At 32.8% G+C, this 15,108-nt stretch overlaps 1 pseudogene; it reads right to left on the bottom strand.

The window, feature by feature from the left end:
* Positions 1–460: 460 nt before the first annotated feature.
* LOC136987944 (leukocyte elastase inhibitor pseudogene) lies at positions 461–14,689 on the bottom strand (annotated as a pseudogene).
* Positions 14,690–15,108: the final 419 nt, after the last annotated feature.

The raw sequence follows: 15,108 nt of genomic DNA, 5'->3' as shown, positions 1-15,108 counted from the left end.
ACAAAGAATTGCATCTAAAATAGTACAATAGAAGCCGTTCTTTGGGTTAAGCTTTAATGCTCTCCCTCCCCATGGAAATTTTGAAAAATCCCATCTTAGTGTACATTTTCATGACATACCCTAACTGTGTACCAAATTTCACCACTTTCAGTTCAGTGGTTTGCTCTGGATGGTGATGAATCAATCACTCAGTCAGTCAGGACAAATAATTTTATATGTTTAGATTGTGGAATGCATTCTTCCAAAATGCATTCCACATGTCCAATATTAAATGACAGTTTGAAGCCATAATACAAGTAATTTTGATTTATAATTCACCAGGAAATTATTTTGCAGAATTTGGCAATTTCAATGATCCAATGAATAAAATATTGTTATATTTATGATCAACAACAAAATATAAGAAAGGATGATCTGCTTTGAATTCCGGTATTTCATAATATCTGGCTACATAACTACATCAGTCAACTGCGGTTGCTGCTGCTGCCTCTGTTCCTTCTTCATTTACATCTATAAATGCTTTATGTATCACCTCGTCAACATATAAATCTCTCTTATTATTGATACCAGACAAATCTGCTTTGCTTGGATCAAATAAATCTGTTATACCCATTTTCGACAGTACAGCTTTTAAATTTATTGCACTTTCCAATTTGAATTTCGGTAACCAGACATGTACATCGTCTACACAACTTTTAACTTCATTGCATAAACTATTGAATTTATCTGAACTCAGTTTATTCTCAATTTCTTGTAGTCCATCTATTTCAGATGGAAGAATGATTATCATACTTAATGCATCTTTCTCATAAGGTAACCGAAGTACGTGAGCTTGCAATTCCTCATCTTTCAGGTATCCAAATTTTCCTTTTTGATACATCATATCAGTATTAACAATTTTATCCTTTGTTACATAAAAAGGATGTGTTTTGGTTAAAGATGTGGAGAATTTCTTAGCCCAAAATCCTTTGAAATAAATAGCACTAATCAGTATAAGACGGGTTGATGGTTCAACATCACCAAGCAAATCATTAATTTTATTTTCTGTTACTGACGATACCCATGAATTTATGCTATTTTTTGCATTAATCGAATCATTTATGAAGTCTACAATTCCACAATCACTTTGAAATATTTTTTTAAGGCTGGACGTAAAATCTGATTCAATGGAATAATCTTTCTGTAAGTACATTCGATTTGCAATTTTCACAGTATCGGAATTTTTATTAAAGTGCAAAATAATTTCAGAATATTTAGAAAATGTCTCTTCGCTATCCTCCATAATTAGAACCTTCTTCATTTGTTCAGCAGTATTACTCCTCCCTCCCATTAGAGTCATACTCAAAGCAACAGTTACACTTAGAGGTGAAATTAATACATTTTCTTCTTCTGAAGATACAATTGTTTTATATAATTCAAATGTAAACTGCATAGTTGGATTCAAACTTGATTCTTCACTTATATTCATTTCTGAAAAATAAAAAGAGTATTTTAAGACATTTTTAATTATCAAACTATGTTTATTTGGAGAACAACTTTTGATAATATTACAATTAAATGAGTAAGATTATTACATTAAAATTTTTAGACTACAGTAATTTCTTAATTAAATAATTCTAATTAATTGTTTCCACATTTCATTAGTGAATAATTTATGCAATTTAAACAAGGTAACAATATTTTTATTCAGTACCATATATGTACAGCCAATTTTTTAAAAATAATAATTCAAATACTGTGGGAAATACTGTACTAAAAAATTTCAAATTATCTGTTTTTAAAAATTAAACTATAGTCCCTCCCACATTCAAAATGAAGTAGATATACTGTATTTCAAATATACAAGGGAAAAAAGTTTAGTTTTTATTATATATAGAAAACAACATATAGATGATTCAATAATTTTCAAGTATACTATCTATTATTGAACAATCTAGTTGAAAAATAAAACTGCAAATATTTGTTGCAATAACTTTCGGAATAGGAAAAATACATATATAAAACCTTATGACAATGGATCAGAAGTAACTCATTTTTAAAATTCTTTGAATGATGAAGTGAGGTGTCATGCAAAGAATCCGAACATCCAGATGAATGCATACGTCTCAACTGTAATATTGAGTGATACATAGTATAGATAAATCAATTCCATTCTAAATGTGGGATACTATTTCTGGTATATTATTTATATACAGTTAAAATCAACTTCTCTTTTTAGTATAATTAGTCATTTCTGACTTTTATGTGCTGTTTGAGTTCACTTAAAGACAGGACTTTAAAACATGAAGACTTTGATTGTCCTGCATGAATTTAGTCTTCAAGTTAACATTACTCTTTTTTCAGCACAAAAATTTGACTTTTGGACTGGCGATCACTCAGCACAAATGTAAATGTGATTGAAGGGCGACCTTAGGGCGACTTAGTGTTCCAAATTTATGGCAGTGGAAAGCAATACAATATTCTCACTGAAGTGAATGCAATATTTGTTCACCTCAATGTCCAATCACTTCCTCATCCTTCAAACTGTACAGTACATGTGATCAATAGATGACTCCTATTCAAAAACTGTGCATTGTATAGTTTAAATGTATATTTATAACTTTATACTCTTGGAAACTGGCATTTACTTTTACACACATATATAAACATGAAATAATTCAATTGTGGAAAAAAAATTATTATTATTAGTAGCATAGGTTGCTGATGCTCAATAATACATTAAGATTTTCAAAAGAGAATTGCAGAACTATTAGATGTATGAATCTATAATACTGACAAAAGAACTCACTGATTTTTATTATTCAAAGCTTGTTGTTGTTTACTTTTTCTGAAACATTTCATGACTCCCAAAACAAGATAGCTGGTACAATACATAAAAGGATTTTTGATTTCAAATATCATTGATCATTAATCAAAAATCATGAGATCGGTATTCATTATGACAAATGAAAATTCAGTTTCAAGTTCAATCTTCTATATCTGCATCCATTTATACAAGATAATAAAAAGTAATTGAGTTTCAAAAAATTGTAGATCCGTGAGTCACGTGAATGTACAAAGGTCTATGAAGGGCAGTACACAAATAAATAACAACAATCAGTGGTGATATTCAGCGGGTTCGCGCAGGTTGCTCGAACCCGTTGTTAAAATTTTCAGTTTTCCGAACCTTGTTAAACACACGGAACATTTCTCAGTGGTTTTGTTTTTTTTTTAAAAATATATTAAAATATACGTATTATACTCTGTAATACTACTAAACTAGAGCCTTATACCCCGTTCGCACCGAGCATTTCAATCTAGATTGTGAGCAAGGTCGCGGACTATGTCTTGGTGCGATCTCTCTCGACTGTTTCAATCTCGACCGAAACTAGGTTTAATCGCAATCAATTCAAGAGAGTTCTTGAAACTAGCTCCAGTTATAAGAGAGATCCCAGAATTCCACGCACGCAAGAAAATAGAAGATGGCTGCGGAACAGTGTCGGGCTATGGACAGCGAAATATAAAGGATATTGTATTACGAGAGATGATGACATCTGTCTACTATGAGTAGTGCCATTCGGGGTGGAAAATTTCTCTGCCTAAAAAAAAAAATGTCGACAGCACTAATATACTATTGTTACCTGATCTTCGCCCAGGGCTCGTTACGTTCCAAATACGTCACTAGTTATTAGATATATCACAAGAAAAGGTATTGTTTTATTTCTAGTCAAAACTTCCATTTCGTTTGTCGAGTAATTGTCAGGGAAAAATTTTCTGCTAGCGAACTCTTTGTTAACTATTTCGAATATCACCACTGACAACAATTACTTATTTTTCACATAATTAGTAATACACAGGATTCTTTTTGGATTCTAACTTTGAGCATTACAAAATATCCAAAATCGGGGCAAGGAATCTAATAAATACGAGTCAAGGGAACCCGTTCACGACAAATAAGTAAAAGACAGACTTGTAATCTTACAACTAATACTTACACTAAATTATAAACTAAAAGAGGAAAGAAAGGTTAATAAAAAAGATTTTAGGATGATAGAAGAAGAGGTTATAAAGAATACCCGGGTTTTTTTGTCTGGTCTTGATACTCTTCTGGTGGAGAACCATTATAAATCCTGCTTCAAGATGATCTTTAATTGGATCTCTCCAATGATCCTCCTTATACAAGGGATGTTCGTCTTTCATCACGTTCGCATGGGTCCTTTTCTCTCCTTTGCAGGCCACCTTCGTCTCCCTTTGTCCTTCTAGACGACGAGCAGGAGCATACCTTTCACACGTCTGCCTTCACTAAGAGTCCGACCCAAGAATGTCCCTCTTATCCATTATAGTAGCCTCAGGGCCTTCACTTTCCATTGATAATGTGGTTCTTAGAAAGGGTTACTCCACCCACAGGAAAGGAATGTTAGTCAAAAATTCGAGAAAACAAAAGGAGAGAACAAAGAAAAAAGAAAACTTAAAACTAAACTTATATCTAAAATATATACAGTAATATGGTGTATTGCCACAGATCTATAAATTCCCATCATTGTCCGTCCATCTGTCTTTTCTAAATTTCAAAAAAAGTTATGGATGAAAGATGAGATCAGATATGGAAACCTTAGGGACAGGAGGCCCTGTTTAACTACATACACATGTCCTATGCAAACCAGAAGTCACATTATTTCAATTCAAAACTTCTTTCCCTGAAAGCAGTTAATCAATGACTGACACAACTCTGATGTTAAAGGAAAAGTATGATGTACAGGGGCAAGACACTAATAATTTGAGATGGAGTGCATGTATTGTAAATTATTTTAAAATATGATTAAAAAGTACAGCCCAGCATTGTGACAATATCACAATAAATAATTGGTCATTCCTTTTTAAATTAAATTAGAAATTTGTTCAAATTAATAATAATTATAAGAAACATTTATTTTATAAAATACTCATTTTAACTCCTAATGAAAAATCAGAGATTCTAAGCTTCACCTGTAGTTGTAATAACAAACTTTTTATCTCAGCTATTTTTTTAAAAATTTTTAAGTTCTAAAATTTTATATTTTAAATTTGAATAATTTAAATACTTCAATATATGCTTTACACAAAAATTAATTATATCAAAAACATTAAATATATATTAACATCTTAAAAATATACAGAAACAACAAATTTAGTACCACAATTAATATATAAGAAACTAGCAGATGAGCTCAAGGCAGAATATAACAGCAAAGATTAAAATTATTAGATTATTTTATACTTTCTATAAAATTATATTTTAAAAACACTTCAAACATTTTTTATACTTTATAAACTAAAGTGGACCTGCACTTAAAATGCATACACTTGCTCCTTATTTGATTACATGGTTAGAATGGGTAATATCAGTACCCTTATTATGAAGGAAATCATAAGACTTCTTAGTTAATAACTCAGAAACTGAGCCAGACCTTTCTATGATGAGACCCAAAATGCTTGGTTTTTGAGTTTTGTATTAGTATAAAATGTTTTTTGTCTACACATGAAGAACCATTCCTGAGGTAATGCCGTGTATTTTTGAGAGACCCTGTAAATCGGGGATGGACGACCCACAGCCTGCATTGCACAAAATATTAATAAATATATCAATTTTCCATCTTACAGAAGTATGAAGCAAAAATTCTATTCTTATTTTCTACAACTTGTGTATGTAAACAGTATAATAATCCAACATCTGGATTATATCGGGCTATTATATCACAATATGATCCAATTGTTGTTGGCTTATTATGTATATAAAGTTTGTAGATGTTGGTTTATATATGTGAACAGTTTTTTCTGCAATGAATTTAGTAAAAAGTAAAACAAGAAATCAGCTAACAGACTCACGTCAAAACTAATTTAAAACTAGCAGTAATTAATATGTTAATTTATAATCATATAGCCTATGAATAAATAATTTTGATTTATTATCTTTTTTTTTTCATTTTTCTGTTTTATGTGACCTGAATCTGTTCTGTAGTTTTCAATGTCGCCAACATAGAAAACGGTTGCCCATCCCTGCTGTAAATGACCTTTAATCAATATTTCCATCATAATCATCCAACCAACAGCAAAATTAATTGGGCAGACAATATGTTACAAATATCAATTAGAAATTACATCATTAGGACTAGAGATAGACATTAGGCTCTATCTCTTAATGAAAATAGCAACTATAATTTGATTTTAACTTCTTTAGAATAATCTGGAAGAAACGAATCGGCCCACAGCGGGAGTCTATCCTGCAACCTCCTCTTTGCCAGATTAATTTGGCTGTTGGTTAGATGATTTCGAGTTTCTTCGGATGTTTATATATAAATATTTCCATGAATAAATACTAAATATTCAATGCCAGATACAAATATGCATCCCAAAACAAAACTGGTCTCTACCATATTTCTCTTAGGTCTCAGATACTTCATTATCTCAATTCTAAGTTTCCTACATGTTACATTTCATTTCTCAGAGCCAAATATCTTCAATTCATTGTCATAGCTGAAAATCAATCAACTTCAGAAATAATATACCATTATTTTACATTCTTTTGCAAATTTTATTTTTTTTAATACAGTATTAAGATGCAGAACTTTTTCTAATCTCTCTTCCTTTCTTATAATTCTTTTAATTCTCTTTGGATTGAATTCTTTTCCTAACTTATTTTAATCAACAATATGCATTTATGTAGTAAATAAATTATAATTAATCTTAACAGCTTTAAGGTTGGCTTGTTTTTCTAAATCAGACTTTAGATGATCTACCATTATAGTGTAAATTATGTAATGACTTGAATTTTTTAACTTTTTTTATGGTAGAAAGAAAAGTGCTATATCATCTTCCAATTGGTTCAGAAATTTTTTAAAATATATTTTATCTTCTTTAAATGAAATTTTTCTGTTCAATTATTGCTTCTACTCCTTATTCCTACTCATTTTTAAAATTTTGATAAACTGATTTGAAGCCTGTCATACACTATTGTTTGTTACTATTGCAATTTCACCTAGTTATAGTAATTGATCATATCATAATTTGCACTTCTTAAAGAAATGTGAATGAGTATGTGATTACTTTTGTGTGGAACATTGAAGTTTAATTAAACTCTATTTTCAATTTAACTAAATGACTAATATTTCCAACTACAGTCAAGTCCACTTAACAGAATATTAGATAAGAGAGTACTCTTCCAGTTCCTGATTTTCTCCCATATTTTGTAATGATATTAGCAGAATTCCTGTTAACAGTGCACTAGATAGTAGAGCAGTCCATTTAAATGAGCATTATGTTGTGACATTTTTAGAGCATTATGTTGTGACATTTTTAGAGCAGTAGTCACAATATGGAAGCAAACAAACATTTATAAGGATCTATCTTTAATCTTACAGTATATCATCACCCAGGGAACACAACAGCAGGGTTTTCTACACTATGGTATATGTTGTGGAGATTCAATGAAACTTTCATTGGTCAATTGTTTAATATTTAGGTAGTCAAAAGGTTTCTCACAGAATCATAACCGATTTCATTGAACATACAAGAAGCAATTACATATTAAAAAGGTATTAATATATACAAACAAATAGCACGAATCACACGTATGCCTTCTCATCTCAAGTGGACAAGACAAAAAGTGATTAGCAACCACATTTTGGAGATCACGTGACCTTTAAGGCAGTACTTTACTTATTTCTGATAAACAATAATCTGAATGTATAAATTGTGGGAGAGATGCTATAATTAATATTTCTTAAATGTATTAGTTACAGATTTATTTTTATCATTTCTTATATTCTAACAAGAATTTGTTATTATATAAATATAACTTTATGAAAATATTTAAAATTATTCATATTTTATAATATTGTTAGTACAAACTGTCATTGCAACATAACTGTTAACAATAAGCATGAATCCTTCTGCTATAATAATTTATCTAATAATAAATATCATCTTTCACAAATGAAGCTGTCATTGTGAAAATTATTCCGTCACACAAAATTATATATTTTTATTAGGCTCAGCACAAATCAGCTACATCTTTTTTAATGATATAATAATCTACACATTATAGTGGCAATAAACAACAGTATAACTATAACTCAACTGCATTATAACTAATATATTTATTTTTATTATTATTATTTATTACCAATGATTAATGATTACCTCTGTAGAAATTTAGTCACATGGCAAAAATATCCAGTGCAGTCTGAATGCACTATGAAATGAGATTATATGAATATATAATCTCTCTATTCACCGGAACTTGTAATAATAAAAGAAACCCTTCTAACCTTTTTTACCCGGTGTGGTTCTATTTTTAGAATCGCTTCGTTCTATTTACAGATTAGCAAACGTTTTCACAGCCCCTCCTGGGCTCTTCTTCAGGCTTCGTCGAATAGGCCGTTAACATTCGAAAATATTCAATTTAAATTTCTTTCCGGAATATTATCACGTGCGGCAGCTAGATATTTGTACTGCGCATGCTCGATGCTCCTCTCCTTTAAACGCTGTTTTCTAGGACAACCTGCCATGCGCTCGATAGGATCATTTCGTCCTTATGATTAATGCAGGTGTTACGTAATCCAGCCTTAAATATCTCTATGGCTTCTAGCCATTTCAATTGCTGTGGGTTATAGCTGGGTATAATGATTTTTGCCGCATGCAGGTCCGCCGTTATCTCCTCTTCCGACGCGTACGTCGCCAGGGCCGTGGTGTATCTACCGTGCTGTATGTCTGACTCGTGCTCCTTTAATCTCACTTTTAACGCACGTTTCGTGGAACCAATGTATGTTAATTGTCTATCGCACCTGTGATCTTCTAGTGGTATCATATATACTCCCGGAAGCCTGTCGGGGTTTGGTGGGTCTTTACTGTTGCTTAATATTCTGAAGAGAGTCTGACATCTTCTGTACACGATGTTAATTCCTTGACGGTTGGCCACGGTTTTGTAAATAGATTTCAGCACTGGATTGTATGTGATAGGTATCCTTTCATTTTCCTCCTGTGTGATATTCAATGGTTGTGCTGTTTGCTTATTTTCCTTTTGGGAGTTCTCATGTCTTCTAGACAACTTTTCAATGAGCGTTTTGCTGTATCCATGGCTTATAGCAATATTTTGGATATGATTGAGCTCCGTTTCGAGCGCTTTTTTTGTAGAGGAGTGCGTATGAGCCCTTCTCACTAATGCTCGGAAGGCAGCTATTTTGTATTGAAAAGGATCATATGAATTTCTAGGAATATATGTGTGGAACGTGCTAGGCTTTCGGTATACTGATGTAAGTATATTAGCTCCTTCAAAGTTGATATCAATATCCAAGAAGTGCACCCTCGATGAGTCGTGCTGCTCCACCTCTAATGTTAGCCCGTACGGATTACTGTTTATGGCTTCGAGGAATAATTTTATGTCCGGTTCTACTTTCCAAAATATAATAATGTCATCTATGTAACGTTTGTACAACAAGATGCTGGGCAAGAATCGCGGTAGGATATTGTTTTCCAATCTCCTAATTACCATTTCGCACAAATCACCCGAGAGCGGGCTGCCCATCGGGACTCCTTTGCCTTGCATGTACGTGATCCCTTTAAATTGGAAAAGAGAGCCGTAACATAACAAATGGGCTAGTTCGAGAATATGTTGGTGCATTGTGTTGTCCTCAACTATCGAAAACAGAAAGTCCCTTAGTTCGCAAAAACATGGTGGTAGTTCTATCGACGGAAACAACGATCTGAAGTCTAAGACCGTAGCATAAGCTGGTTTTGCTATCTTCTTCAATTTTTCTATAAGTTCTGCTGGGTTGGTTATATTGAACTGGTATCCTTCCAGGTGCGGGATGAGCAAGTTATGAGTAAAAGATTCTAAGATACGTGTGGGGGCCTTAGTCTTGTCCACCACTGGTCTCAGTTGCTGTGCTTTTTTGTGTGTTTTTGCAAATGCAAATAACCGCGGTATTTCTGGAGCATCAACTATTATATTTCCCATTTTCATTCTCTTGGCCAGGCTTGTGTTCGCAAAACGTTTGACCCGCGATTGTAATTTATCTATATAAACCCCTTGCACTTCCGTACATCGAGTCATGCTAATGTATTCTTCTAAGCCTTTTTCATACGTATCCCGCTTCATCAGTACTAACAGTTTATCCTTGTCGGCTCTAGCCATAGTGATGTTGTTGCGTTTTATCCATCTTATGGTTCGCCTTAGTTGTTCTTGGAAGTGATAAACCTCTTTCGTTTCTTTGGATTTTCTTATTTTAAACGCCACCATCCATCTATAGTACTCTTTTTGGTTCTCCGTGAGCCCTTTCAAGAGAATCTCTAAGTCCGGGATGTAAGATACGGCTGCTCGGTTCAGTGGAGGTTTAGGCGCGTATGAAGGTCCAAATGATAACACATGCTTGGCAAACTCAGGAACCCTGTTTGATGCTCCAGAAATACCGCGGTTATTTGCATTTGCAAAAACACACAAAAAAGCACAGCAACTCAGACCAGTGGTGGACAAGACTAAGGCCCCCACACGTATCTTAGAATCTTTTACTCATAACTTGCTCATCCCGCACCTGGAAGGATACCAGTTCAATATAACCAACCCAGCAGAACTTATAGAAAAATTGAAGAAGATAGCAAAACCAGCTTATGCTACGGTCTTAGACTTCAGATCGTTGTTTCCGTCGATAGAACTACCACCATGTTTTTGCGAACTAAGGGACTTTCTGTTTTCGATAGTTGAGGACAACACAATGCACCAACATATTCTCGAACTAGCCCATTTGTTATGTTACGGCTCTCTTTTCCAATTTAAAGGGATCACGTACATGCAAGGCAAAGGAGTCCCGATGGGCAGCCCGCTCTCGGGTGATTTGTGCGAAATGGTAATTAGGAGATTGGAAAACAATATCCTACCGCGATTCTTGCCCAGCATCTTGTTGTACAAACGTTACATAGATGACATTATTATATTTTGGAAAGTAGAACCGGACATAAAATTATTCCTCGAAGCCATAAACAGTAATCCGTACGGGCTAACATTAGAGGTGGAGCAGCACGACTCATCGAGGGTGCACTTCTTGGATATTGATATCAACTTTGAAGGAGCTAATATACTTACATCAGTATACCGAAAGCCTAGCACGTTCCACACATATATTCCTAGAAATTCATATGATCCTTTTCAATACAAAATAGCTGCCTTCCGAGCATTAGTGAGAAGGGCTCATACGCACTCCTCTACAAAAAAAGCGCTCGAAACGGAGCTCAATCATATCCAAAATATTGCTATAAGCCATGGATACAGCAAAACGCTCATTGAAAAGTTGTCTAGAAGACATGAGAACTCCCAAAAGGAAAATAAGCAAACAGCACAACCATTGAATATCACACAGGAGGAAAATGAAAGGATACCTATCACATACAATCCAGTGCTGAAATCTATTTACAAAACCGTGGCCAACCGTCAAGGAATTAACATCGTGTACAGAAGATGTCAGACTCTCTTCAGAATATTAAGCAACAGTAAAGACCCACCAAACCCCGACAGGCTTCCGGGAGTATATATGATACCACTAGAAGATCACAGGTGCGATAGACAATTAACATACATTGGTTCCACGAAACGTGCGTTAAAAGTGAGATTAAAGGAGCACGAGTCAGACATACAGCACGGTAGATACACCACGGCCCTGGCGACGTACGCGTCGGAAGAGGAGATAACGGCGGACCTGCATGCGGCAAAAATCATTATACCCAGCTATAACCCACAGCAATTGAAATGGCTAGAAGCCATAGAGATATTTAAGGCTGGATTACGTAACACCTGCATTAATCATAAGGACGAAATGATCCTATCGAGCGCATGGCAGGTTGTCCTAGAAAACAGCGTTTAAAGGAGAGGAGCATCGAGCATGCGCAGTACAAATATCTAGCTGCCGCACGTGATAATATTCCGGAAAGAAATTTAAATTGAATATTTTCGAATGTTAACGGCCTATTCGACGAAGCCTGAAGAAGAGCCCAGGAGGGGCTGTGAAAACGTTTGCTAATCTGTAAATAGAACGAAGCGATTCTAAAAATAGAACCACACCGGGTAAAAAAGGTTAGAAGGGTTTCTTTTATTATATGAATAACAATAAGCAATATATATTTTGTGGTTGTTGTTGCAAACTAACCACTGCTTCCTATTTCATACTTTCAATTAACTGTAATTAAAATTTGTTATCAAAGATATTTTCAGATTCAATATATTATTTATTGGCTAATAAACATCCTTATTCCTACTTCCAAGCAGAAATTTTACACATTAAAGCTGTAAACACTTCTGCAACCATAAAAGAATACAATAAATACCAAATAAAAAATTAAATACCATATTGTTTCAAATTTACAATGCACTTTTTCATATTCTCAAGCTTAAAACTAAGACATATCTTAAAGATGCTTCTTAAATTTGGGTATTCTTTGTTACTTTTCAAAGTCTGCAGTATGTCCTGTTTATTTTATATTGTTTGTTATTTATACTTCATTTTAAACACAGTAAAATATTTAGTCTTTAATAAATACTTTTAAATTATAGTTTACTTTTAATCACCATCCAATTTTTCCTTAAAATTTCCTTTTCAGATTCAGATTATGGGATGAGACTATACAACACATGGGCAATCTGCAGGGAGGATGCTGCTTTGAAGACTTTCTAACAAAGTTCCTATTTAAGAGTTAGCCTCAAACTTTATAAAAGTCAAATATTTTCATTCAATTAATTGGATTATCAAAAAATAAAAAATTAATACTTTCAAAATGCTATAGAAGTTCTTCCAATAGAAATTGGATTTATATTTAGGTTGTCCAATTACTGCACTTATTCTAAAATATTTCAAATATTTTTGAATAATACAAAAAGTATTTCATATATATCACAAATATAATATTGAAAAATAGGCCTAGTTTTCACCATCATATTGTAGATTTCTTGTCTGACTGTGTGTAGAGTAGGTTAGAATACTTATGTGTAACAATATGGTTTTGAATAGTTACAAATGATCTGAATACAATATTTTTGGTTTGGTTTTGAATATATGTCTTCATGTGCCGGAATCAAGGAATAAATTCATATCGGTAATAATAAATTATAATAACCAACAAAATAAGATATAACAATGTTAGAAAAAACTAGAGGATTAAAGGAGTCAGGATGTTTATTTGGATTGAGCACTTGGAAATTTTCTATCCCATTTGCAGAACATCATCATTCAATGTTCTGACAATTCAAACAGAAGAACTGTTCGTGCATAACTCTGAATCTAACCGACCAACATTACAAGTTCAAACATGTTGATTAGTTAGATTCAAAAAATTATGCGCAAACAGTTGTTCCGTTTGAATTGTCAGAACATCAAATTTCGTCGATCCGAAGATGGGATTAAAAGTCCCAAAAAGCATTTAATCCAAATAAATATCCCTCACTCCTTTAACTCTTTCAAGATTTCTAATGTTTATATCAGAGTCATCTTTACCAGTTTTGAAATATATCAACTTTTAGAAGTAAAGTATCGACTTTTTCTTCATAGCAATGAACTGATGGATGTTTCGTAATTAGCATATACATTTGCATATAAAATACAAAATCCATAGTCAGGACAACTAAAAAGTCATCAATTTACAACTTCACAATTCTACTAGCATTTTACATCATTTGGATTCCGATCTTAAGCAGTTTAGAAAATATAATTTTTTAACATTATTCATTGATAAATTACTAAAAAAAACTGAATGAAACTTTATGAACTTAATAATTCACCTTTACAGTATTAAGCAGAACATTCGTTTCATTTCTAAATTATATAAATATTAATTACTATACTTTTACGTTTGAATACACCGAGCCAAGTAAAACTTGGCGCGGTACATTTAAAGACGACCTTTGAAACAGTCACTAAGTAGGAAGAGGTAAATTCCGTCGCACGGGCAGAAAGATACGAAATCTCTGCCCAATTGTACAAATACGCCGATAGAAACAAAAAATTTACAACACAACACCTTATATTCTCTGTTACCGTTGTTTATTATTACTTCAAATCAAATTCTACTTAGTAATACGCAACATAAATGTGGATTAAATGCACTTTATAGCACTGTTGCCTTTTTTTATTGTTTTGGCTACGAAGCAACATTCATTTACACCACTTCTAACATATTTTCAGCCATGTGTAGACTTCTGTATGTAGCAATTCACATTTTATTTACATCAATCATCTGTACGATAAGATGCGGATGCGATTTGGCATCTTGCTACTATCATACAGATAAGCGGGAGTTTATCAGCTGTCAGAATACGTCAAATTACATAATATTTATATATTGAAAAAACCAGAATGTAATTTAGCTTTTAGAAAATTTTTTTAATCTCTAGAGCCTAAAATTTCTTACCATTCTGCTGAAAACTTCCGTCTGTCGATTCAATCGCCGACGAAGGTCTGCTGCGTGGCGATCCAATACAACTCCCCATTGTATTAATAGGAGAGATGACATTTCTTTATTACTACATCATCTATAACATTTTGACATTGATGAAAGTTAACAATGATTATCAACGACTCTTAATTTAATCGTAATTGTTTTTATAGTTATTTAACGTCAACGAAAAGTCCATAAGGGATGCAAAAACCACTCCTTTACAAACATTGCACTTCTTTCTTCCGCCTTCCTCCTTCGTGCGCCTCCTATCGAAATTTAAGAAAACGAAAAGCCAAACGATACAAGAAATTCGTTTAATTAATTTTATTTTTTATTTCTTTCGTTTTAATTAGTTTCATTTTAATTACTTTTTTCATTTTTATGTATTAAAAAAAGTAATTCTTTACAGAAAATGTTTATAATTATTATTTCTTTTTAATTTAGAAATAATTATTTTGTTAATTTGATTACGTTATTTATATTTTAATAATTTATACTCGATAATATAAATTAGTGGCGATATCTTTTACGCATTATTTGTAGATTTAAAAAGTAATTATTTTAATTTATTATGATATATATGCGACTTTTCGTACGATAGATGTCGCATTTTGTGAAAAGAACATGTATTTTAAAGTGGCTAGAAAATATAGTGTCGAAAGCGCTATATCCCTC

The sequence above is a fragment of the Centruroides vittatus genome, unplaced genomic scaffold (genome assembly GCF_030686945.1).
Source record: "Centruroides vittatus isolate TY-2023 unplaced genomic scaffold, ASM3068694v2 contig_1019, whole genome shotgun sequence".
NCBI classification, from domain to species: Eukaryota; Metazoa; Arthropoda; class Arachnida; order Scorpiones; family Buthidae; genus Centruroides; species Centruroides vittatus.
The sequence above is the reverse complement of the archived record's forward strand: the minus strand, read 5'-3'. Positions and strand labels throughout refer to the sequence as shown.